Genomic DNA, 24,917 nt, shown 5'->3' with positions numbered 1-24,917 from the left:
ACCCAGGCGCCCCAGAACTAATTCTTTAAAAACATACGTCATTATATAATGTTTTTTACTAGAAGAAAAAAATTAGGTTCAGTGTTGTACATACAGAGTGATAAATGAAAAGGGATAGGACTAGCGCATGTTTTATATTGTCCTTTTTATTAAATGTAAACATATACAAATGAATACTTACAAGAAATATAAAAGTTATTAAATAACACGTTACTATAACTGTTACATGCTCAGCCTGTATTTTAAGAAAAGTCATTGCCTTTGGAGTCTCCTTTGTACTGTATATGCCTCCCCTATTCCTTCCTTTTGCCTCCTGTCCATCACACTAGCTAACTTACCCTGATTATCATTCCCTACCTTTCTTTTAAAAAAAAATTATTTTTAATGTTTATTTTGAGAAAGAATGTGAGCGGGAGAGAGGCGGGGGGAGTGAGGGGGGGAGGGGAGACACAGAATTAAAAGCATCTCCCAGCTCCGAGCTGACTGACACAGGGCTCCAACTCATGAACCATGAGATCAGGACCTGAGCTGAAGTCGGACATTTAATTGACTGAGCCACCCAGGCGCCTCCCGCCCCCTGCTTTTCTCTAAAGGCTTATAATTTATGTTTGTATCCTTACATAATACATTGTTTACATTTGTTCATTTTTGAACTTCAAGTAAATAGAAAACGTAGTATGTATTCTTCAGTTTTTTTTCACTCCACATTGTATTCCCGGTATTTCTTCTTACTGTAGAATATGGCTATAATTCATTTATTTTCACTGCTATATAGCCACTAAATAAATACAGTATAATTTGTTTATCCATCCTGTTATCAATGGACAGGTGGGTGGTTTCTAGTTTGGTGCTGTTAAAAACAGTCCTGCCGTGTGTAATAATCTTGTAAATGTCTCCTGGTATACATGAAGATTTTCTCTAGAATATTTACTTAGATGTAAAATTGCTACTTTTGCTTTATTAAATAATGACAGTTTTTTCCAAAGTAGTTATGCTGATGTTTATTCCACAACACTGTATGAGAATTCCTGTTGTTTTCCTTTTTGTTTTCACTTAATACCGTCAGACGTTATGTGAGTCTGATGGTATCTGCTGGTTAATTTGAATGTCTCCGATTCCAAATGAGATTGAGAATCTTTTCATGTTTATTTACTATTCACATTTTCTTTTCTGTGAAATGTGCACTCAAACCCCCTGCCCTTTCTTCTTTTGGGTTGCATGGCATTTTCCTGTTGACTCATGAAAGTCCATTTGTTCTGGATACTAATCATTGCGTTCTATATGAATTGAATTTGTCTCCTTCAAATTTGTGACTTGTCCCTTATTTCTATTTATGGTGTTTTTAAGTTTTAATTTTAGATAAAGTATATTATCCATTTACATTTAACGTAATTACTGATATATTTTGGTTTAAATATTTATTTTCTATTTATTTTCTATTTAACTTGTTTCATGTTTCTTTTGTTGATTTATTAGATAAGTCCATTTTTTATTCCATTTTTTTTCTCCCTGTTAACTTGAGCTATACATTATTTTACTGTTATTTTAATGGTTAAAAGATTAATGATTAAGATTAATGGTTAAACATGTGCCCTTGACTCGTTTATATTTAATATAAATGATGGCTTCTATCACTTTCCCGATACTGCCAGAAAATTAAGTCCCTCTAAATTCCATTTCCCTCCCTCCTACCTTTTGTCTTGTTACTTTTAGATATTTTATTTCTACATGTATCTTAAACCCTACCGTACCTTATTATTGTTTCAACAGAAAACATTTAGTCAGTATTTTTCCATATTTACTCATATTTACCCCCTCATTGTTTTTCATTCTTTCCTGTAATTTTGTGTTTTCTTAGAATTACCTTCCTTTTGCTTGAAAAACTCTTTTAGTATTTCTCTGACTGTATGTTTATTCAGGATAAATTATTTTCTGACTTTTCTAAAATTATTTTGCTTTCTGAACGAAATTTCTGACTTTTATTTCTCTGAACTTTAGTTTGGACATTTTCTATTGACCTTTCAGTTTACTAGTCCTGTATTCTGCTGTTTTTATCAGCTATTAAATCCATCCATTGAGTTCCTTGTTTCATATACTGTGTTACTTAGATGCAGAATTTTCTTTCTTTCATTCTTCTTTTTTTAAGGTTCTAATTCTCAGGTGAAATTTCCCATATTTTCCAGGATATTCTTGAGTAATGACTTATCAAAACAGTTGTTCGCTGCAAATAATGTAGAATTACATGAGTACTGCACCATGAATTATTGGAAATAGTGAAATAAGAAGGTGAAAGACTAGTGCAGACTAATATAAGTGATCATATGAAATGATCTTTTAAATATTTGGTATCTGTTTTCTCATTGCCACTGCTGTACCTGCTGATAAGGGTGCAAACAATTTCTGTATGTAGGTCTAATCCCAACACATTCAAAACTAGTTTTTTCAACAGGTTTATCTGAAAATTACATTTTTTTTAAAAATTTTAACGTTTATTTATTTTTGAGACAGAGAGAAAGCATGAACAGGGGAGGGGCAGAGAGAGAGGGAGACACAGAATCCGAAACAGGATCCAGGCTCCGAGCGGTCAGCACAGAGCCCGACGCGGGGCTCGAACTCATGGACCGTGAGATCATGACCTGACCCGAAGTCGGACGCTTAACTGACCGAGCCACCCAGGCGCCCCTGAAAATTACATATTTTTTATGGCATTGATGTGAATGCAAAAAGGTCTTTACTGTCTCAACAAATTTATAAATAATATTGTGATCCCCAGTAGCTGTTTATCTTGTCTGCATTAAGTGTACAAGAGGTGAGCCGTTGCTCAACTCTAGGACCTTACTATTATTCTTCCTAAGCTATTCATTTAATGTGGGGCACACTCGCTTGGATTCCATCCAAGAATTTTCTTAGAAATATGAAAACACGTCTTTATATCAATGTTGTGCATTTAATATGGTGTTGGGATTAAAGTTATACATTACATTGATTTATTGTGCTCTCTGATAACATTGGTTCCCTTTGATATGAACTATCCCTTTTTCTCAGTGGCCTGATGTACTAAATTTGTTCATTTTTACTGACAAGAAATATATAATCTTATGTTTGTATTTTACTAAAACTAGAAAATAACGCTGGAAGAAGAAACATTTAAAATGCTAATTATAGGGGTGGTGGGATGGCCTCAGTTGGTTAAGTGGCTGACTTCCGCTCAGGTCACACTCAGGTCATCTCTTGGTTTGTGAGTTTGAGCCCTGGATTGGGCTCTGCACTCACAGTGAGGAGCCTGCTTGGGATTCCCTCTCTCTTTCTTTCTCCGCCCCCCCCCCCCCCCCCCCCCGCCTTTCTCTCTGCCCTTCTCCCACTTGTGCTTTCTCTCTCAAAATAAATAAACAAACTTAAAAAAATAAATAAAACACTAATGATCTAATCAGGAAACTTTTCAGTTAAAGTATAGGTTGAAAGAGAAGACGGTTAGAGGGAATAAGGAATTGAGATTTTAAAACATCTGTCACAAAATATGATTGCAATTCCCTATTCTCACTGTTGGAATTTTGGAAATAGCTGTAGTAGCTTAGAGCTTGACAAACATGAGTTCCAGTTGCCTGACCTTATTATATATATTTAACCTCTCTGAGCTTTAGGTTCCTATTTGTGAAGTGGGAATTATAATCCCGCACTGGGGTCTGTACTGACAGCTCAGAGTGTAGAGTTTACTTTGGATTCTGTGTCTCATTCTCTCTCTGTCCATCCCCCACTTGTGCTGTGTCTCTGTCTCTCAAAAATAAGTAAATGTGGGGTGCCTGGGTGGCTCAGTCAGTTGAGTGTCCGACTTCGGCTCAGGTCATGATCTTGCAGTCTGTGAGTTCGAGCCCCTTATCGGGCTCTGTGCTGATGGCTCAGAGCCTGGAGCCTGCTTTGGATTCTGTGTCTCCCTCTTTCTCTGCCGCTCCCCTGCTCATGCTCTGTCTCTCTCTGTCTCAAAAAAATAAATAAATAAATAAAATAAAAACATTAAAAAAAATAAGTAAATGTAAAAAAAAATTCAAAATAGGTAAACTCTACTGGCTCAAACAATAAATTACTTAAGGAAATACCTCATATAATGAGAAATTTAGAAATGCAATAACATGGATGATCAGTATCCCAGTGATGTTATCAAGGACTTATCTTTTTGTTTTTATTCATGGCCACTCACAACATCAGCTCCAATCTCAGGCTGGCTTTCCTTGTGGTCAAAAGGTGGTTGTCAGGGCATTTAGAGTTGTATGCCTCCTTATTTATGCCTGGCAGGGGAGGACAGGGGAACTTCATTTTTCTCAGGTAGTGTGCCTTCCTTTAAGGTTGACCAGGCCTCTCCAGGTCTCCCTTTTCCATCCCTGAGCCAATAATAATATGCAGGGAAATGCTGTACCAATTGCTTGTCTAACCACATGGTTCTAGAGCTGGGAGATAGGGTCAGTCTCTTCTTCAAGATAAGGCTGGAGAGGAAGTCTGGATGACCAAACAAAATCTGGTTTTCTTTTCTTGTTTTATTTTATTTTATTAAAAAAATTTTTTTTTAATGTTTATTCATTTTTGAGAGAGTGACTGAGCATGAGTGGGGGAAGGGCAGAGAGAGAAAGGGAGGCACAGGATCTGAAGCAGGCTCCAGGCTCTGAGCTGTCAGCAGAGAACCCAACGCGGGGCTTGAACTCACAAACTGTGAGATCACAACTTGAGCCAAAGTTGGATGCCCAATGGACTGAGCCACCCAGGTGCCCCTCTTTTCTTGTATTAAAAGAAGGAAGAAGGTGGAGTGGGGAGAGAAAATGGATACCAGTTACATAATAGGACATAATAGGTAGTCATTAAAGTAGTTTCCTTGTTAGAAAGTGAAGGTCATTCTGTGATATAATTCTTCAAATCTTTCCATCCTGATCAGTCTCTTATTAAAGTAGTATATCCAATTTTAGCTTTGGTAAATAGTAAGAAAATATGGTATTAGCTCCAAAGAAAGTTTTATATGAGGCCAGGCACCAGAGTTTTGTAAATTCTGTTTTAATGATGTTCTATTGGCTATACTATTTTCAAAATTAAAAAAAAAAAAAATATTTTCCAAACTGATTTTAAAGTCAGTATTTTAAAGGTGATTGGAAAACCTAATTATGTTAATATATAATTTTAGCACAGTGAAATCCATCATACTTTGACTAATATATACCTTAAAATATTTATCCCTGGTGTGTCACAGATGTACCAAGGCCTTTTGTTAGGGACTTGGTCTTCATTGTTAAATGGGGGAATTAAAATAATCCTTCAGATAACTGGATATTCAAAAACAGTAGCGTTTTTTGAGTTTCTGTATTCTGCCAGTGCTATTTACATGGGTCAAGAAGGAAGACATTTAAGTTGGCTCTTAAAGGTAGACAAGAAGTTTGCCAGGTAGAAGAATAGGATGTGACGAAAAAACAAGCATTTGGGGAAGATCAGCCAAGGAAGTAATATATAGAACAGCGTGGAACATTTGGTGTATGGCAGGTTGCTAGGGCTTGGGGGTGCAGGAAGTTTGAGCAAGAAGTGTGCCAGGGAAGCCTGGTATTTCATGCTTAAGAATTTGGACTTTATCTGAAGGAAATGGGAGTCGCTGAAGACTTTTAATAGAAGAGGGTGATGATTATATTTGTAATTTGGAAGGATCATTGTGAGAGCAATAAGAATAATGAGTGGAAAGTGTGGTGGGTCCTAAGTTTTCCCAGAATCATTTCGGTAATTAATTTAGTAAGCATTTTTCCTTTGGCTACTGAAAACTGACCTTTGAAAGGGTTTCTAGAGGGGCGCCTGGCGGGCTCAGTCAGTGGAGTGTGCATCTTGTGATCTCAGGGTTGTGAGTTCAAGCCCCACGTTGGGTGTGGAGCCTACTTAAAATAAAAACAAAAAACCAAAATAAAAGGGTTTCTAGATATCTTATAGATTTTTGAAAGGCTTGTTTTGAGGAGAAATGTTAACTACAGATTTGGCATCTCCAAAGACATTTCTTTTGAGTCTGACTCATTTTAGCTTCTCTAAATTGGGAGAAGAGCGAGATGACGTATGTGCAGGAGTCTTGATAATCCCCAAATTCTGTATGTGGATATTCCAGAGAATGCTTTATACCCACCGTTCTTGCACTTCCCTGTTAGTTCTGTGCTGACCACTAAGATAAGAATTATTTAGAAAAACTTTTGATAATGGGGAACAAATGAGAATTTAAAAACTGAGAAAGCCATTATAACTATGTTTGAACATACGTATTATATTTTCTTTTAAAAACATTTTATCTGATAAATATTGAAATATGGATTCATCTATGTTAATCTGAAAAATGAAATTCATTTTTGTATATGTATGATATTACACTGCTTAAGTAAAATTGCGTATCTGTTAGGCATAAATGTAAGCAGAGAGATGTGTGAACCTTTCTGGGGTGCCTGGGCGGCTCAGTCAGTTAAGCATCCGACTCTTGATTTCGGCTCAGGTCATGATCCATCCCAGAGTCTTTGGTCAAGCCTCTGTGTTGAGCATGGAGCCTGCTTAAGATTCTCTCTCTTTCTCTCTCCCTCTCTCTCTCTCTCTCAAATTAAGTAAATAAATATAAAAAAATAAAACAACCTTTTTGAGTTGCCTGATTTTGTTTTTACAATGCATGCATATCCCTTTTACAGTCACACACACAAAATTCAGTAGTGTTACTTTCATTTTGGGAAAAATCGGAGATACTAGCTGCAGCCTTGGGTCAAAATGGAAGGTAATGAGTCCCAAATCTCTGAAGGTTTCATTCTCAATGGAATGTATCAGCTTATTTAAATAATCGGTCAGGAGAGGAATTGGTCAGCTTTGGGGGTAATAGGGAAATTCTAGAAGATGGTGTTCTAGAGTTCAGGGTCTGTGGAACAGGGGAATCTTGGCCAACATTGACAGCACTCTCTCTACTATGGCGATCGCTTTGAGGAACCATGTGAGTGTCTTGCCATTAAACATAATCAACTGGATTTGTTTCTTACAGTGCTTCTCAGAGCCTGTGAGTATTGCTTAAGAACTAAATTACATTTCCCAAATTCATTTGGTTATGAGACCCTCTTCATGAAATCTCTCTGTGGAGCACACTTTGAGAAATATTCCAGTAAATATTTGATTTACTCAGTTTCTCTTGTTTTGGACTCCACGCTCACCGAGCACTCTGGTTAAATGGCTTTTCAAGTGATCTGTCTACAGGGAGAGAAAACTTTAGATACATAGTTTCAGTATTAAGAGCCTTTGATATATTTCTCATTTTCAGTTAACAAATTACAATTAAAAGCTGAGAGTAGAGGAGGTAAAAAGAAGGGGAAAAAAATCTACCAGGTTTCTTCTGTTTGGTGAGTTCAGATTGACACCCACCCCATTTTTTTCTCTTTTTCATACCCCTTTTGGATAAATGAACCTAAATGACTTCTTGCTAAAGTATTAAGCTGATAGAGAAAAAAAGTTCAGGGCTAATTGACTCACTGATTTGTTTTCTTCCTGTTTTCTGGTTCTTGTTGTCGTTGTTGTTGTTGTTTTCCTGGACCGAGAAAGATTTACCTCCTGTCCAAAGAGTGTTCTGAAACTTATACCTATAGCAACCAAGGAGTTTCTATGTATTACAGATTGCAACTCCCCCCCCCCCCAATTTTATTTACAGACTTGGCCTTTGCATGTTCTTACATCTTACTCTTTTTTTAAAACCATTTAAAAATTATATTAACACACCAGTTCACCCATTTAGGGTGTACGATTCAGTGTGTTTTGATGCATTCGCAAAGTTATGCAATGTAGTCAGTTTTAGAACCTTTAATCACCCTAAAAAGAAACTCCATACCCATTTGTAGTCACTTCTCCCTTATTCTGAACCTTTCTAGCCTCAGGGAACCATTGGCCTACTTTTGTCTCTATAGATATATACATCCCGGGTATTTCATAAATAATACTTTTTTTGTGTGAATGACTTCTTCCCTTAGCATGTTTTCAAGGTTATCTGTGTTGTCACATGTGTCACCACTTTATTCCTTTTTATTAACCTAATATTGGAAGAATATTCCAATGCATGGATATATACCACATTTTGTTTCTCTACTTAACAGTTGATGGACATTGGAGTTGTTTCCACTCTTGGGCTATTAAGAATAACATTGTTGGGGCACCTGGGTGGCTCAGCCAGTTAAGTGTCTGACTTCGGCTCGGGTCATGATCTCACGGTTCGTGAGTTTCAGCCCCGCGTGGGGCTCTGTGCTGACAGCTCGGAGCCTGGAGCCTACTTTGGATTCTGTCCGTCTGTCTGTCTCTCTCAAAAATAAGTAAAACATTTAAAAAAAAAAAAAAAAGAATAACATTGTTGTAAATAATGACAGTATGAATAATGCTGGGTATAGGTTTTTGTGTAGATACATATATTTTCATTTCTCTTGGGTACATACCTAGGAGTGAAATTGTGAAATTGCTAGATCATATTGTGGCCCTGTGTTTAACATTTTAAGAACCTGCCAAATTTTTTCCCAAAGTAGTTTTACTGTTTTACAATCCCACCAGTGGTGTATGAGGGTTCCAGTGTTCCACTCCTTGCCAACGCTGGTTATTATGTCTTTGATTTAAACAGGAGGTATGACATCCTAATGGGTGTAAAGGGGTACCACGTTGTGGTTTTGATTTGTACCTTACTCTTGAATGGTACTTCATTTCTCATATTTTTCTGCTCGGTATGGTTTTTATTCACTAGTACACGGCCTATTCAAGCTTTAGTTCCCATCTCAAAAATACGCATACATTGCAGTGGATTTAAAACCGAAGGTAGAGAAATCAAAAAAGCTGATTTCAAGATATTTTTGGGTTTTGTATTCTTCAGGCACAACATAAGGCAAATTCCACTGAGCATTTCATTTAGGGTGGAGTTGAATTTCAAGTACAGTTTGGGACTTATTGACAGGAACTTTGATATGAGAGAGAGAACTCTGACTCTGATTACTTGCTTTGTAAAAGGAAACTGGAATCTGATTTATGTATCTGCTTTAAGGTGCGCTAGAAAACCTACCAGGTTCTCTTAATTTAAGATCTGTTCCTTGGTAACCAGATACAGTCCCAGAATGTGTTGATAATGCGCCTCCTTTCCTGTGAATGATTTGGCATATATAAATATCTTTTTAATGGATTAACAGTGTTACAAATATATTAAGAGTTAACATTTACTAAGTATTTCCTGTGTCAGGCAGGCATTATGGTAAATGCTTTATGTGCATTATCTTTTAATATTTTCTATTACTCTTTCGTATTTTTTATGTTTATTTATTTTTGAGAGAGAGAGAGAGAGAGAGAGAGAGAGAATGTGAGTGGGGGAGGGGCAGAGAGAGAGGGAGACACAGAATCTGAAGCAGGCTCCGGGCTCCGAGCTGTCAGCACAGAGCCCGATGCTGGGCTTGAGTCCACGAACCAGGAGATCATGACCTCAGCCGAGACACTTAACCGACTGAGCCACCCAGGCACTCCTAATACTTTTTCATACTGTGGCACCCGATGAAAATTATGGTGTCCCATGGTACACTAAAGTAAATGTACCATATTTACCTTACTGTGGCCAGATGTGACCAACCCAAGGGCCTCGGCCGCATCATACCTTTCTGGCCTCTGAAAAGGCTGGACTTTTTTTTTTTTTTTTTTTTAATGTTTGTTTGTTTTTGAGACAGAGAGGGACAGAGCGCAAGTGGGGAGGGGGCAGAGAGAGAGGGAGACAGAATCTGAAGCAGGCTGCAGGCTCCCAGCTGTCCTCAGAGAGCCCGACTTGGGGTTTGAACTCACAAACCACGAGATCTTGACCTGAGCTGAAGTTGAAGTTAGACACTTAACCAACTGAGCCATCCAGGCGCCCCAGGGCTGGACATTTTTGATATCTTATAACCTGTAACCTCTATTCATGGCATACAGGTTGAAAAACTCCGTTTTATCTATGAAATAAGCCCATGTGGTAGATACTATATTTTCTGAATTTTACAGATAAAGAAACCAAGGCTTCTCTTGCTAAAGAACAAAAAGCTAAGAAATAGAGGATATAACTTGTTAAAAACAGCATCCAAAATAACAATAAACCATGCAGCACTTTCTCTAAGTTGACAAAGGGTGTGGCATAAAACTAAACTCTTAGCTTTTGAATTAATGAATTTTTAATAAAGATTTTTTTAAGGACATTTCTTTTTTTTAATGTTTATTATTTTGAGAGAGAGAGAGAGCAGGGGAGGGGCCAGAGAGAGAGGGAGACACAGAATCTGAAACAGGCTCCAGGCTCTGAGCCACCAGCACAGAACCAACCCAGTGTGGGGCTTGAACTCACAAATCTCGAGATCATGACCTGAGCCAAAGTCGGATGCTTAACTGACTGAGCCATCCAGGTGCCTCTTTAATAAAGACTTTTAAGTGAACACATTTCCTTTTTTTATAAAGCCTATCAACCTTGTTTAAAGCTTTTTAGGATAAGACTTATTCTAATCCTCAAGGGTTAACTTTTCACCACGACACCCCCCTCAAAAAAAGAAAAAAGAAAAACCAAATTAAGTATATATAAAGTTTAATTACTTAGGCTAAAATTTTAATATAAAATCATTTGGTCATCATTTGTGCTTATAAAAATAATTTTGTAATGAGCTTGGGTAAAGAAAAATGGCAAGTTATCTATTAAAATAATACCTATTTGCATTTATGTAATTTGTTACATCTATTTTGATTATGAACCAATACATGGATGTGGTTAAAAAAATTTTTTTAAGTAAGAGAAATTTATACCGTGGTAAATTACATTATTTTCCCAGCACATTCTTCTGGTTCCACTCCTTAGAGATTATGTCATTCACAATTAGTTGTCTATCCTTCCAGAAATTCGTCATGCATAAAATATACATGTTTTTCTGATAGGTATACATTATATTTTATGATATTTTACATATGCATATATTTTTATGTAAAAAAAATACTGTATTTTATTTTAAGTGATCATTATTAGAGAGTGGCTAACCATAGCCGTAAAGATCATATCGAGTCTTTGCAGAGGCCTGCCCTCTTGTCTGTCTAGTTAAAAAGTTGTGGAATAAACAGTTAATGTCTCACAAAAGCCATCACTACCTTGTGTATTTAGTTTTAGCTGATGGTTGGTAATTTAAGAACATGTTGGGCTAGAATTCGTGAATTTAGCTTCAGTTCCTATGATGAGGGTTGATGATTGGTGATAAAATGGACCAGATGACAAAATGGGGCTCTTCTTTATCATGTGCGATTGTGATTTATTTTGGCTTTGGGTTTGGAATGCTGCTAAGATTCTGTTGAGGAAGAAATTCCTGTGAGAATGTGTTTTTATCTTTACAAAGATGAAGATTTAGTATGAAGAAACTATTACTACTGTGTTAGAAAATGATAAAATTCGTTGAAGTAAAAAATGTAATTTGCTGGTGATTGAAAAAACCAGTAACTCTTAATTGAATCTCAGAGCATTAGGTTGACTCTTAAAAGTGAACTCAGCCAGAGTTTCTGATTAAAGTCAGAGAATTACAGTAGATACTGGTAAAGGGGCTTTCACATTTTTTAAATATGAAAATTGGTTGAAAGCTTTTTTTCATGTATAGGAAGAAAGATCAAAAGGAACCGGGGAAAGATTATGCTGCTGGTAGGCGTTGACGTGTAATGTACTATGTGTTCTTTTGATCTGATAGCTCATGATAGGTTTAGTTGGTTACCATGGTTTCATTTCATTTCCCGCAAACCTTGTGCTATTTGGAATAAGTGGAAAATAATGTTCTGCAGAATAATTTTTCAAAAATGTTTTCCTGCTTCTCTTAGTTAAGATTATGATCACTTTTTGGAAATTTTCTGGATATAAGAGTAGGTGATAAATCACATGACAACAATAGAATTTAGAAGTCTTACAAGATCAGAAAATTGATACTGATAAAGAGGATAGGATAATTTACTTAAACATGTAATACCATGTTATCAGGGCCATGAGCTTTTAAAAAAATATTTCAGTTTATATGAAGTAATTTCAGGTCAAATATGCTTTAATAAAACAAACTATAGAAAATAATTGATATGACCCAGTAAGGAGTGGTTAGTTGAAAGCATTCCTTACTTGAAAAAAGTAGATGGGGTGCCTGGGTGGCTCTTGGTTTTGGTTCAGGTCATGGTCTCAGGGTTCATGAGATTCTTGGGATTCTCTCTCTGTCCCCCACCCCTCAACTCATGCATGCACTCACTTGCACACATACTCTCCCTCTCAAATAAATAAACTTAAAGAAAAAGGTAGATGTGTTCCTAAAAATGGGCTGCAAATTGAACTATATTGTAAATGCACAAGAGAACTAGCTGTTTAGACATTTTTTTCCTAACACGTATACAATACAGAAAACATTAAAAATGTAGAAAAGCAAAAAATAACCTTTTAATTTCACTACCCAAAGATAATCACTGTTAAAAGTTGTGGTGTATGAAATTCTGGTACTTTCCAGGGTTTCATAAATCATAAAATAATCATATAATGGTTATATTGTTTATATAATGACTGAATGGTTTCATGTCAAGTACACTATTTTATGGTATATTTCTTCAGTTAGCGGTACATCAGGAACATTTTCCATGTCAATAAATATAAGATAAGTTTGCTATTTGAATTAATTTTTCATAAGGTAAAGTTTCACCCCCTGGTTTTTTATTTTCACTTAGTATATTTACTTATTTAAATTTGGGTCCACCATAAACTTTTTTTTATTAATGTGCACTATAGAAAATACGTAAAATGCATAAAAGTAGGAAAAGAAAAATACTACCTTTATAGTCTCACTGCCCCCCAAATAAATAGTATTTTTATCCTTTTTCAGAAGTATTTTTTGTTGTTGCTTTGTTTTCGAAAAGTTGTTCTGATACTCTTCTAGGTGGTGGGGATACAAGGATGAACACAACAAATAAGATCCCTGGCCTTGGGGAGCTTATCAGGTAGTGAGAGGATTCAGTTTAACGCAGTTGGCTCACAAATGTATAGTTAAAACCGGAGGTGAGTGCTGTGGAGGGCAAGTGCAGGGTGCTGTGACTGTATGAAGAATCTGATCCAAGTCCGTGGAATTGCAGTCATGGCAGGCCCTTCTGAGAAGGCAAGCCTGATGTGAGAGCTGAAGGCTATGTTCAAATGAACTAAGGTAAAAGAGCAGGAGGGTGGGGAGAGAAAGACGGGGCAGAAGGAGTCTCCTGTGGCTCTGTGGCAAGGAGGGCAGAGAGGGAGCTTCGAGAGTGAAGGCATGAGGCTGCCTGATCTGCTTCCTCTCCGCCATATGAAGGAGTTTGCTCTTTATCCCGCGAGTCGTGGGGAACTGGACCAAGTTTTAAGCTGGGCTGTCATATGGCCCAAGTTTGAATTTCTTTTTGGATTCAGTAGGAAAAACAGTCAAAGGGGATCACTAGTTCAGGCAACACAAGCAAGTTACTTGTTATATTTTCTCTTTGTGACCTGTTCATTGCCCTATTAATTCTTTAATATATTATGCATGCAAACATTTATCATATTTATTGTGTGTGCTTTCTCTATTTTTCTTGCTTTGTAAACATTTTTTAAAGTTTATTTATTTTGAGAGAGAGAGAGAGAGAAAGGGTCAAAGAGACAGGGAGAGAGAGAATCCCAAGCAAACTCCACACTATCAGCGTATAGCCTGACACGGGGCTCAGTTGCACGAACCGTCAGATTATGACCTGAACTGAAATCAAGAGTGAGATGCCTAACCGACCGAGCCACCCAGGCTCCCCTTTCTTGGTTCTGACATGAAATTATTTTAATTGTACATGGTCATAGTTGCAGTGAATCTTTTTCTTAATGACTTACTCCACTTTTTTTTTAGTGGAAAGTACTAACTCTATAAGATATTTGATAGTTAAACTGGTTCTCTTGTGGATTTTATGGTGTATTTTATACATTTAACTTTTTAATTGCCCACTAACTTATTTTGATATCAATGAAGTACATGTTTCCCAAACTGTATTCTAGCTAATACTTTCTTTAAGATACGAATAAGTCAGAGAAGGAAGGTAAAATAAATTCAGAAATTGGTGTATACTATATCCCTGCCTAGAAGATTTTAAGGTTCTGAGAAGTCTTAGAGTAAGGCAAAATGAACATATGCATACAAAACAATAGTTTATTCAACTTTTTGTATTTTCCTAATTTTTGACCACAAATAGCACTTATTGACGTCTCAGAATACCATAGATAATTCTAAGTAAATTTATTTGCTAATTGTGGTTCAAATTCTGAGTAGTACTTTCTTTCGTGGTTGTTGGGGATTATTCTGAACATCATACTGACTATGGTACTATGGAGGTTCACAAGCTTCTCAAAATTGAATTTATTTTAATATCCTTTTTTTTAAATGTTTATTTTATTTTTGAGAAAGAGAGAGACAGAGCATGAGCAGGAGAGGGGCAGAGAGAGAGGAAAACACAGAATCTGAAGCAGGCTCCAGGCTCTGAGCTCTCAGCACAGAGCTCAACACGGGGCTCCAACTCGTGAATCTCTCGAGATCATGACCTGAGTTAAAGCCAGAAATATAACTGACCGAGCCACCCAGGTGCCCCTGAATTTATTTTAACTATCCTTAAACCTTAGTCAGAAAGACATGGTTAGTCATGTAAATCAGGTACTGGTTTTTTTCTGTAAAGGATCCAATAGTAAATATTAAAGTCTTTACAGGCCAATTGAGAGTATTTTGTTATGTAGATACTTATTTAGCCATTTAAAAATGTAACCATTTAAAAATATAAAAATATAAAATCCATTTTTAGCTTATTAGCCACGCAAAAACACGTAAGAGCCTGGATTTAGCCAGTGAGCTATATTGCTGGCCCCTGATGTAGACTGCTTGCTCTCTGTATTATCGTCACTACATTCGGCCAATTTTTGGCCTCCTTGTGCATTCTAGAGTTGACACATACTGGGTCAGGGCCACAAGGAGAAGATACTTACAGGATGTTAATGTTTTTACTTTCACTTTGCTTTTGTTGTTCAAATGTAGTTTCTATTATTTTTATCAGTGATTTTAACACGTTAAGTTTTTATCAGTGATTTTAAAACCAATTAACAGTAATTTGAAAACTCATCCAAACCATGACTCTAATTTGTAGTATACCATGTGTGTTCTCTCCTGTGGCCCTACCTTTTCAACTGCCAAAATTTTTCCGCTGCTAGGCCTCCTGTAACACTTTTTCATGCAAAAAGATCCTACTGGCTTAAATGCACATTTGGAAAGAAATGAGAAAAATAGCAACAAATGTGGGAGCCTAAGAGGCAAAGGACCCTGTCCCACTGACAAGCCAAGAAGTTTAAAGTTCTGACTCCCTGGAAATTTCTTGAGAATTTGATTCCAGCAAAATAAATTATGATTTTTACCATATTATTATAACAGACAAAACGAAAGCATATTTTGGGTTGGTAATATTCAGATAGTGAAAAATATTTTAGGGACTTCCTGTTTATATGTTACTTTGGCTCTTACTTTGTTACTGTTGTAGAATTCTTAGACAAGGCTCAGTAGTGGCAGCTGCTGGAAGAAAGTTTTTCATAGTATTACTTTTTAAAAATTTTATATTATACTCAGGAAAACATAACCTCCTATAAGAGAATCCCCCAAATACCAGAAACAAAAGTAGACTATCTGTGCAGCGAGGACTGACAATTGGGCTTAGGTTTGACTGTAAGTTACTGAATAAGAAGTGTATTATACAGAATAGATGGTTATTTTTCTCCCACATTCCAGAAATCTGGAGGTATTTCAAGGCTGGTGTGGCCCTTTTTAACAAGGTAAGGGATACAGACTAGTTCCATCCCGTTGCTTTCCCGTGTGTGGCTTCCAAGTTTATCTCACGTGACACCAGACTTCATATCCACATTCCCACTGAGAAGGCAGAAGGGGTGAAAATTCATACCACTTTCGCTTCTCATTGGTTGCTCCTGAAAGCAAGGCGAGGGAAGCTGAGAGATGTGGTCTGCAGTGTAGGGAGCCAGGTTCACACCTGAAGAGTGAGTGTCTGTTATGGAGGAAGATAATGGAAGATCGTCAGTAGCCTTTGATGCAGAAGCAAAAGATGAGTTTTTGTCAGATTTTGTCTTAAAGGCACATTGTTCATTTTGGGAAATATGAAAAGCTGGGTTTTCTTTCCTTCCTCCTCCCCTACCCTTTTCACCACACACATCTCCTTTTGTTGATAGTCCTAGAAGAGAATACTTTGTGATCAGTTCAGAGAAGCCTGGTCTCTAGCTTGCCAGAGCTATCTCATCTAGTAAGCTTTCAGTTCTACTGTGATTATTTTTGTATTTTTATCAGGTTATGGGTTTTTTTCTTTCCAAAATAGAAGTACGTAACACTTCTAGATAGCCACTAGATAGGTCGATGAAACTTTTCATTGCTTTATGAACTACTGTGGGAGATGAAGCTGAGCTTTGGAGTGTTTGAATTTTTTTTTAATTCTTGTGCCAATAGCACTAACATATTTTAGAAATGTCTGGGGAAAAAATTCACATAGGTATATGTATATCATACGCACACACACACACACACACACACGTGCGCGCACACACACACACTTACCGCCCCACATATACCCAGATTTCTTTCTCTAAAGATAATTTTGCCATGATCCTTAGACAAATATCAATCTTTCTTCACTTATCCTGCCAATTGTCCAAGGCTAGGCTTCTCCTCTGCCAATATACAAAAGAATGAATGCGTGTTCTCTCAGATTATAATGTATAAAGTAATAAAAATGCAGTAAGTGTACAAAGTGATTAAAATATTTTTTTCAGGAAAAACTGTCTATTCTCTAAATTTCAGTGGATTTCAGAAACTGGAACATCCATTTGGAATAAGAAAGATTCTTTGAATAAGTACAAAGTTCCAAATAATTCTCCAACTTTCTGTAGTCAGATTTTGCCAGAACACAGATTTCAGAATTTCATAACACACCAATTTTAGAATTTGCCAGAATATATTGATAGAAAATGGGAAAGGAAAATATCTTCTCTGCTTCCTTCTTCACTCCCCTATTCTTTCATATTTATTTATAAGCCATTTTACTAAAGTATATATGTGATTTGAATATTGACATGGTGCAGATTAAGTATCATTTATACCATTATGTGATACATGTATGTATGTGTGTGTATACATGTATATATATATATGGTGGTGATATACTTTAAAATTTAACTAGTTGAGTGCTTGCTTCAGCAGCACATACACTAAAATTTGACTAGTTGAGCCTGACATTTGATCAACAAATAATGAGTTTTGACGATTTACTGATGAGCAGAATTAAGTACAGTGATGTTAGAAGCAGGTACATATTAAATTCCTGCACCGATCTAATTAAACTGCCCTCCTTGCCCCAGCCAAATGTCACCTTCCAACAAAGGTTAGGAAGAGATGACAAGTAGGTGACATTATGTCTTGAAAACAGAAAGAAATCAAATTTGTACTTATGATTGGGAAGAAGGAAGAGAACATGGATGAAGATGTGAAGAAACGAGGTTTGTGGTTTTTTCTCTTACAAATTTAATCTTTGTTATATTCAATAGAGAAGTTAAGGAGTTATGTAGCAGATCCAGTTCTATCTCAGGAATATAAACTAGGTTCTTTATACTCCATTGGGGTGAAATCTATCTATCTATCTATCTATCTATCTATCTATCTATCTATCTATCTCATATATCCTACATAAAGGAGCATGGTGTTTTTTTTTTAATTTTAGATTTGGCTTTAATGACTTCTTAATTTTTAAATTTTCCAACTTCTATGAGTAAAAAAATATTGCAGCCAAAAATAGTTGAGGACTTCATAAACGTCCTTCATAAAGCATTTGTGGATGTAGCTTTAGAGTTGATTTAATTAATTGGTGAAGCCTTTTGTTTTCGCCTTGTATCGGAAATGTTCCAGTGTCTAGATTTTGGTCACATTCATTTCTGTCTTCTACTGACTGAAGATAAAATACATATTCAGCCTTCCACAGTCAGTAAAAATAAACAATTTCCATGAATTGCTTTGAGGGGAAAATGGAAACTCTGCATGTATACTCAATAATTATAGTAGAATCTTTCAGATTTCAGAAACTTTGTATTTTTCAAATAGCCACATGTACATTATATCGGTTAAGAATAATAACTTCTAGGGGCGCCTGGGTGCTCAGTTGGTTAAGCGACCGACTTCGGCTCAGGTCATGATCTCACAGTTCGTGAGTTTGAGCCCCGCGTCGGGCTCTGTGCTGACAGCTCAGAGCCTGGAGCCTGCTTCGGATTCTGTGTCTTCCCCCATCCCATGCTCGTGCTCTGTCTCTTTCTGTCTCTCAATAATAAATAAACGTTAAAAAAAATTTTTTTAAGAATAATAACTTCTGTTGTATGAAGAAATATTTTGGGATTTACTTAAGAAAGAGAGTTATTTGTCTCAGTGGATTATCTTTTTAGCAATCATAATTTACACCCTCATTTTCCTGAACTACATGTATAGACACATACATGTGTTTTTAAACTCTCTTAATTTTCGGGGCGCCTGGGTGGCGCAGTCGGTTGAGCGTCCGACTTCAGCCAGGTCACGATCTCGCGGTCCGTGAGTTCGAGCCCCGCGTCAGGCTCTGGGCTGATGGCTCGGAGCCTGGAGCCTGTTTCCGATTCTGTGTCTCCCTCTCTCTCTGCCCCTCCCCCGTTCATGCTCTGTCTCTCTCTGTCCCAAAAATAAATAAAAACCGTTGAAAAAAAATTATAAAAAAAAAAAATAAACTCTCAATTTTCAAATGTAGAGTACATTATTGCTTACTTTGTGCACATTGTTGTACATCGGTTCTCTAGAACTCTTTCATCTTGCATAACTAAAACTCTGTACCCACCTAATGATGACTCTCCCTTTCTTCCTTCCCCCAGATGCTGGCAACCGCCAATCTTCTTTCTGTTTTTATCGGTTTGATTACTTTAGATTCTTGATGTAAGTAGAATTATGTAGTATTTGCTTTTTTTTTTTCTGTATTTGCCTCATTTCTTTTGTATCCATTCATCTTTGATGGGTATTGAGTTTGCTTTTGCATCTTGCTTACTGTGAATAATGCTGTAGTGTTCACAGATATGCAAATATCTCTTGGAAGTCTGTTGTCAGTTCTTTTGGACATATACTCGAAAATAAGGTTGCTGGGTCATGTGGTAGTTCTCTTTTTAATTTCCTGGGCAACCTCCATACTGTTTTTCCATAGCGGCTGCCCCATTACAATCCTGCCAACAGTGACACAAGGGTTCCACTTTGTCCACATCCTCACCAACCCTTGCCATTTTGTTTTATTGATAGCGGCCATCCTAACAGGTATAAGGTGGTTAATCAGAACCATCATTGTGGTTCTGATTTGTGTTTCTCTGATGTTTAGTGAAGTTGAGAATCTTTTCATATGCTTGTTGTCTATGTCTTCTTTGGAGAACTGTTTATTCAAGTCCTTTGCCCACTGTTTAATCATGCTATTATCTCTTAAATCGCACTGTATGGGTTCTTTTTATATTCTGGATGTTAACCCCTTATGTGATATGCAGCTTGTGTGTATTTTCTCTCCTTCCCTAGGTTACCTTTCACTCTGTTGATTGCTTCCTTTGCCGTGTAGAAGTTTTTAAGTTTGATGTAATCCCCTTTGTCTATTTTTGTTTTAGTTACTTGTGCTTTTGGTGTTCCAGCCAAGAAACCATTGCCTGTTCCACTGTCCTGAAGCATTTTCTTTGTGTTTTCTTACAGGAGTTTTCTATTTTCAGGTATTACGTTTAGGTCTGTAATCCATTTTGAGTTAATTTGTGTAGATGGTATAAGATGAGGGCCCATCTTCATTCTTTTGCATGTGGATCCAGTTTTACCAGCACTGTTTGTTGAAAAACTATTCTTGCCTCATTGTATAGCCTTGGCACCCTTGTCAAAGATCATTTTACATACATGCCAATTTCTTTCTGGGTTCTTCATTCTGTTCCATTTGTCTCGATGTCTGTCTTTAGTGTGGCTAAGTGCTTGTCAATTTTGATGGCATTTTCAAAAAAACCAGCTGTTTGTTTCATTGATTGTTTTTCAGTTGTTTTTTTTTAATGTTTATTTTATTTCTTTTGAGGGTGGGAGGGGCAAAGAGAGAGATCAAGAGAGAATCCCATGCAGTGTCCAGCTGTCAGTGTAGAGCCCTATGTGGGGCTCCGTCCCACAAACCACGAGATTGTGACCTGAACCAAAATCAAGAGTAGGATGCTCAACTCTTTTTACAGGTTTGAATTTTTCTACATATAAGTTATCTCCTGTAACATTTGTCTTTCCCTGATGTATCTTGTTTACTGCAGTGTGCTCAAGGTTTATTCATGTTGTCACAAATGGCAAGAAATCCTCCTTTCTCGTGGCTGAATAATATTCCGTTGTGTATATATACCACATCTTTTTTTTTTTTATCCATTTATCCATTTGATGAACATTTGAGTTGTTTCCATATATTTGCTATTGTGAAAAATGCTGTGATCAACATGAAAGTGCATACATCTCGTTAAGATCCTGTTTTCATTTCTTTTGGGTGTATATCGAGAATCAGAATTGCTAGATTGTATGGCAGATTTCTAATTTTCTTAAGGAACCTCCGTATTGTTTTCTGTAGTGGTTGGACCAATTTACATGCTCATCAGTAGTGCATGAGAATTCCCTTTTTACCACATTCTCGCCAGCACCTGTTGTCTCTTGTCTTCTTGACGGCTACCATTCCAAAAGGTGTGAAGTGACATCTCCTCGTGGTGTTTTGCATTTCCCTGATGGTAGCGATATTGAACATCTGTTCATCTGCCTGTTGGCCATTTTGATGTCCTCTTTGGAAAAATGTCTTTTTGGCTCTCCTGGCCATTTTTTAATTGGATTCTTTGGGTTTTTTAAAGTTTTATGAGTTCTTTATATATTTTGGATATTGACCCCTTATTTGGCGTATGGTTTGCAAAAATTTCCTCCTATTCTGTAGGTGTCTTTTTATTTTGTTAATTGTTTCTTTTACTGTACAGAAGCTTTTGGATTTAATGTAATCCCACTTGTTAATTTTGCTCTTGTTGTTTGTACATTTGGTGTCATGTCCAAAAGAATCATTGCCAAGGCCAGTATCATTGAGCTTCTTCCTTGTGTTTCTTTCTAGGAGGTTTTGGTGTCAGTTCTTATGTTTAAGTCTCTGATCCGTTTTGAGCTAATTTTTGTGAGTCGTGTGAGATAGAGGCCCAATTTCATTGGTCTGCATGTGTTTCTCCAGTTTTCCCAGCATCATTTGTTAAAGAGACTGCGCTTTCCCATTGGGTATTCTTAGATCCTTTGTTGAAGATTCGTTGACCAAACTTTTCTAATTATTCTTTAGCTCCAAAATTTCTGTGTGGTTCTTTGTAAGGGTTTCTAGCTCACTGTTGATACTCTCTTTTTTTTTCACGTATCATTTTCCTGATTTTGTTTCATTTAGTTTTATTTAAAAAAAATTTTTTTTAAATGTTTACTTATTTTTGGGAGAGAGAGTGTGAGCAGGGGAGGGGCAGAGAGAGAGGGAGACACAGAGTCCAAAGCAGGCTCCAGACTCTGAGCTGCCAGCACAGAGCCGAGGTGGGGCTCGAACCCACGAACTGTGAGATCATGACCTGAGCCAAAGTTGGACGCTGAACCGACGGAGCCACCCAGGTGCCCCGTATTTCGTTTAGTTTTGTGTCTGTGCTCTCTTTAGATCATTCAGCTTCTTTAAGAAAATTACTTTTAATTCGTTGTTATATACTTAATAGATCTCTGTTTCCTTGGGGTTGGTTTCTAGGAATTTCTTTCGTTCTGTTGATTGGGACATGTTCTCCTGGTTCTTCATGTAGTTTGTATTTGTTTGTTTGTTTTCTGAATTTTATGAGCATTTGTAAATATAACCACTTCTCCTAGTCTTTACAGACTGGCCTCATACAGAGGAAGACCTTCTCCAATCAGCCCAGGTAGAGATTTGGAGGGCCTCTGACACTTTTTGGAGGGTATAACTTCTCAAGGCTATGTGCATTTCTCAATTAAAGAGGCGGGGCGCCTGTGTGGCTCAGCTGGTTAAGCATCCGACTTCAGCTTCTCAGTTTGTGAGTCTGAGCCCCGTGTCGGGCTCTGTGCTGACAGCTCAGAGCGTGGAGCCTGCTTTGGATTCTGTGTCTCCCTCTCTCTCTGCCCCCTCCACCTCACGCTCTGTCTCTCTCTCTCTCTCTCTCTCTCTCTCTCAAAAGAAGTAAGCATCAAAAAAAATTTAAAAAGAGGCTTGCCAGTTTCTTTTTCAGGACCTTGTAATCTTTTGTACCATCTGGTATCTGTCTTTGGTACTGCAGGTTCTTGGGTGCTCTAGGAGCAAGCTGCTTGTCTCTCCTTATTCTCACCAGCCTCCAAGCATCTAAAGTATACCAGCTCCCTGGAAGTTTCCCAAATCAGGCAAGACAGGTACCATTCCCTTGGGCAACTCTCAGAAAAGCCAGAGCACTGGATACATGCCCCACTCTTCTCCCTTCTCCTGAGGGAGAAGTAACAAATTGGACACTCTCCCTTGTTTTCAGAACCTCCCCGCCTCCGCGGGCATCTAACCTGTGCCAGTTATCTTAGTGCTCTGAATCAGGTGAGATAGTAACCAGTCCCTCAGGCAGCCCTCCAAAAGCCAGGATATTGGAAACATGTTCCACTCTTTTTCCTCCACACCCACCCTTAGGGGAGAAGCCATAAGCCAAGCTCAACGGTGCTATCTTGGGGAAGGGGCACTCATAGATAAGATGAAGTAGCCCTTCTTACCTGTTTCAGTGAGGCTTTCATGGTTTTGCACTTGCCTGGGGTACTGCAATTTCTTAAATGGGTTCTGGAGTTGTCATAAGAGAATCTTAGTCCATATGTTGTTAATTCAGTGGTTCTGTGGAGTGCGGTCTGGGACTTCCTCTCCCTCCATCTTGCTCTTACATATCTTTTATATACATTATCCTTATCTTATTAAATATACTGCATGTTTCTTTTGGTTTGTCTTCCCACCCCTGCCCCTTGAAGTGTCCTGTGTTCCTGGAGTCTAGTAGAACAGATCTCCTATGAGTATCTTATGATGTCCTTAGGCTAAAATAGCTGCCCTCTGGCTCTTGTCATTGTTCTGTGTGAATGTTTCTCCCTCCTGTTCCTCATCTGCTCATTTCAGACAATTGTGTTAGCTTTTGGCCCTGCTTCTGTTCTCAATTGTGGCCATTCTCCAAGCTACAAATTGGCTCATCCTGCTAAGTCTTTCAAAATTTTTCTTAAGGGTTCCATTGATGTTTGCTGTCAGATTTTGAGGCTCACTTAGAAATCTATTCATGACTGAGGTGTTTTTATTTTTAGGGATAGTACCTAATGTTCAAGATTATATTTGAGTCTCTACTGAATATATTTATGCCAGGTACTGTTGATCACATGGTTATTAACTTATTTTCAGAAAAGATCTTCACATGTTCCCAGAGTATACCTAAGAACAAGTTCCCACCTACAGTAATAATCTATTTACATGTGTGTCTTTACAAATGAATTGTAAATTGCTTCAGGGCAGGAACTAAGTCTTATTTGTTTGGTTTCCTTGAACCTCATGCACTGCTTGGTGCATACTGGGTTTATTTAATAAAATTGCATTAGAGAACTGTCAGACCTAGAATGCCTCCCTGTGATAACGCTTCCTTATATAAGTAGGAACTAAAGAAAGATATTTTTCATTCTATTTATTGCTCTTAACTAAGGATATCTTAAGTGGACAGATTCATGTTTCTTTTGCTGTTTTGCTCTAAAAGATACATAACCCAATCATTGGGCTTTATTTCTGGCCCTGTGGTTTTATTTTTTATTTTATTATTTTTTTTTATTTTTAGAGAGAAAGAGCAAGCGTTCATGCAAGTGGAGGAGAGGGGCAGAGGGGGAGAGAGACAGAGAATCTTTTTTTTTTTTTTTTTAAGTTATTTGAGAGAGTGCACACGAATGGGGGAGGGGCAGATAGAGAGAGAATCCCAAGCAGGCTAATGGCGGGACTCGAACCCATGAACCGTGAGATCATAACCTGAGCTGAAATCAAGAGTTGGATTCTTAACCAACTGAGCCACCCAGGCACCCCAAGAGAGAGAGGCTCCATGCTCAGTGCCGAGCCCAACGTGGGGCTTGATCCCACAACCCTGGGATCATGACCTGAGCTGAAAATCAAGAATTGGACACTCAACCAACTGAGCCACCCAGGCACCCCAGCCCTGTGGTTTTAAGTCGGTAGATATGGGGGGCACCTGGGTGGCTCAGTTGGTTGAACACCCAACTTCAGCTCAGGTCATGATCTCATAGTTCATGGGTTCGAGCCCCAGGTTGGGCTCTGTGCTGATAGCTCGGAGCCTAGAGCCTGCTTTGGATTCTGTGTCTCCCTCTCTCTCTGCCCTTCACCCTGCTCATGCTTTCTCTCTCTCTCTCTCTCTCTCTCTCTCTCTCAAAGATAAATAAACATAAAAAAATTTTTTTTTAATCAGTAGATATGGTCAGTGGTTCAGAATGTGGCTTTGCAGTCAGACAGTCCTAGATTAATAGTCTGGTTCCAGTATTTTCTGCATAACTTTGGGCAAATTACTTACTTCCCTTAAGTCTGTTTCCTTATCAATAAAAAGAGGATGTAATAATAATAACTCATACTAGTTGAAGGATTATTTGGGATACGGCATGCATAGTACCTAGCACAGAACACTCAAAAATAGCAAATAGTACTATAAAAATGAACACACACAGATACCTTGTGTATTACATTTTAAACCTTTTGCTTAATTAGCATTAAAAGTCAATGAGTGGCAACCAGGGCTATGTTGATAATTCTTTGTTTCCAAC

At 37.6% G+C, this 24,917-nt stretch overlaps 1 protein-coding gene across 2 annotated transcripts in view; it reads left to right on the top strand.

Moving 5' to 3' along the window:
* CHN1 (chimerin 1) overlaps positions 1 to 24,917 on the top strand; it is a 200,379-nt gene that overhangs the window by 74,894 nt on the left and 100,568 nt on the right. The window lies entirely within an intron of this gene.

Source organism: Panthera tigris, chromosome C1 (genome assembly GCF_018350195.1).
Source record: "Panthera tigris isolate Pti1 chromosome C1, P.tigris_Pti1_mat1.1, whole genome shotgun sequence".
In the NCBI taxonomy this organism is placed as follows: domain Eukaryota; kingdom Metazoa; phylum Chordata; class Mammalia; order Carnivora; family Felidae; genus Panthera; species Panthera tigris.
The sequence above is the reverse complement of the archived record's forward strand: the minus strand, read 5'-3'. Positions and strand labels throughout refer to the sequence as shown.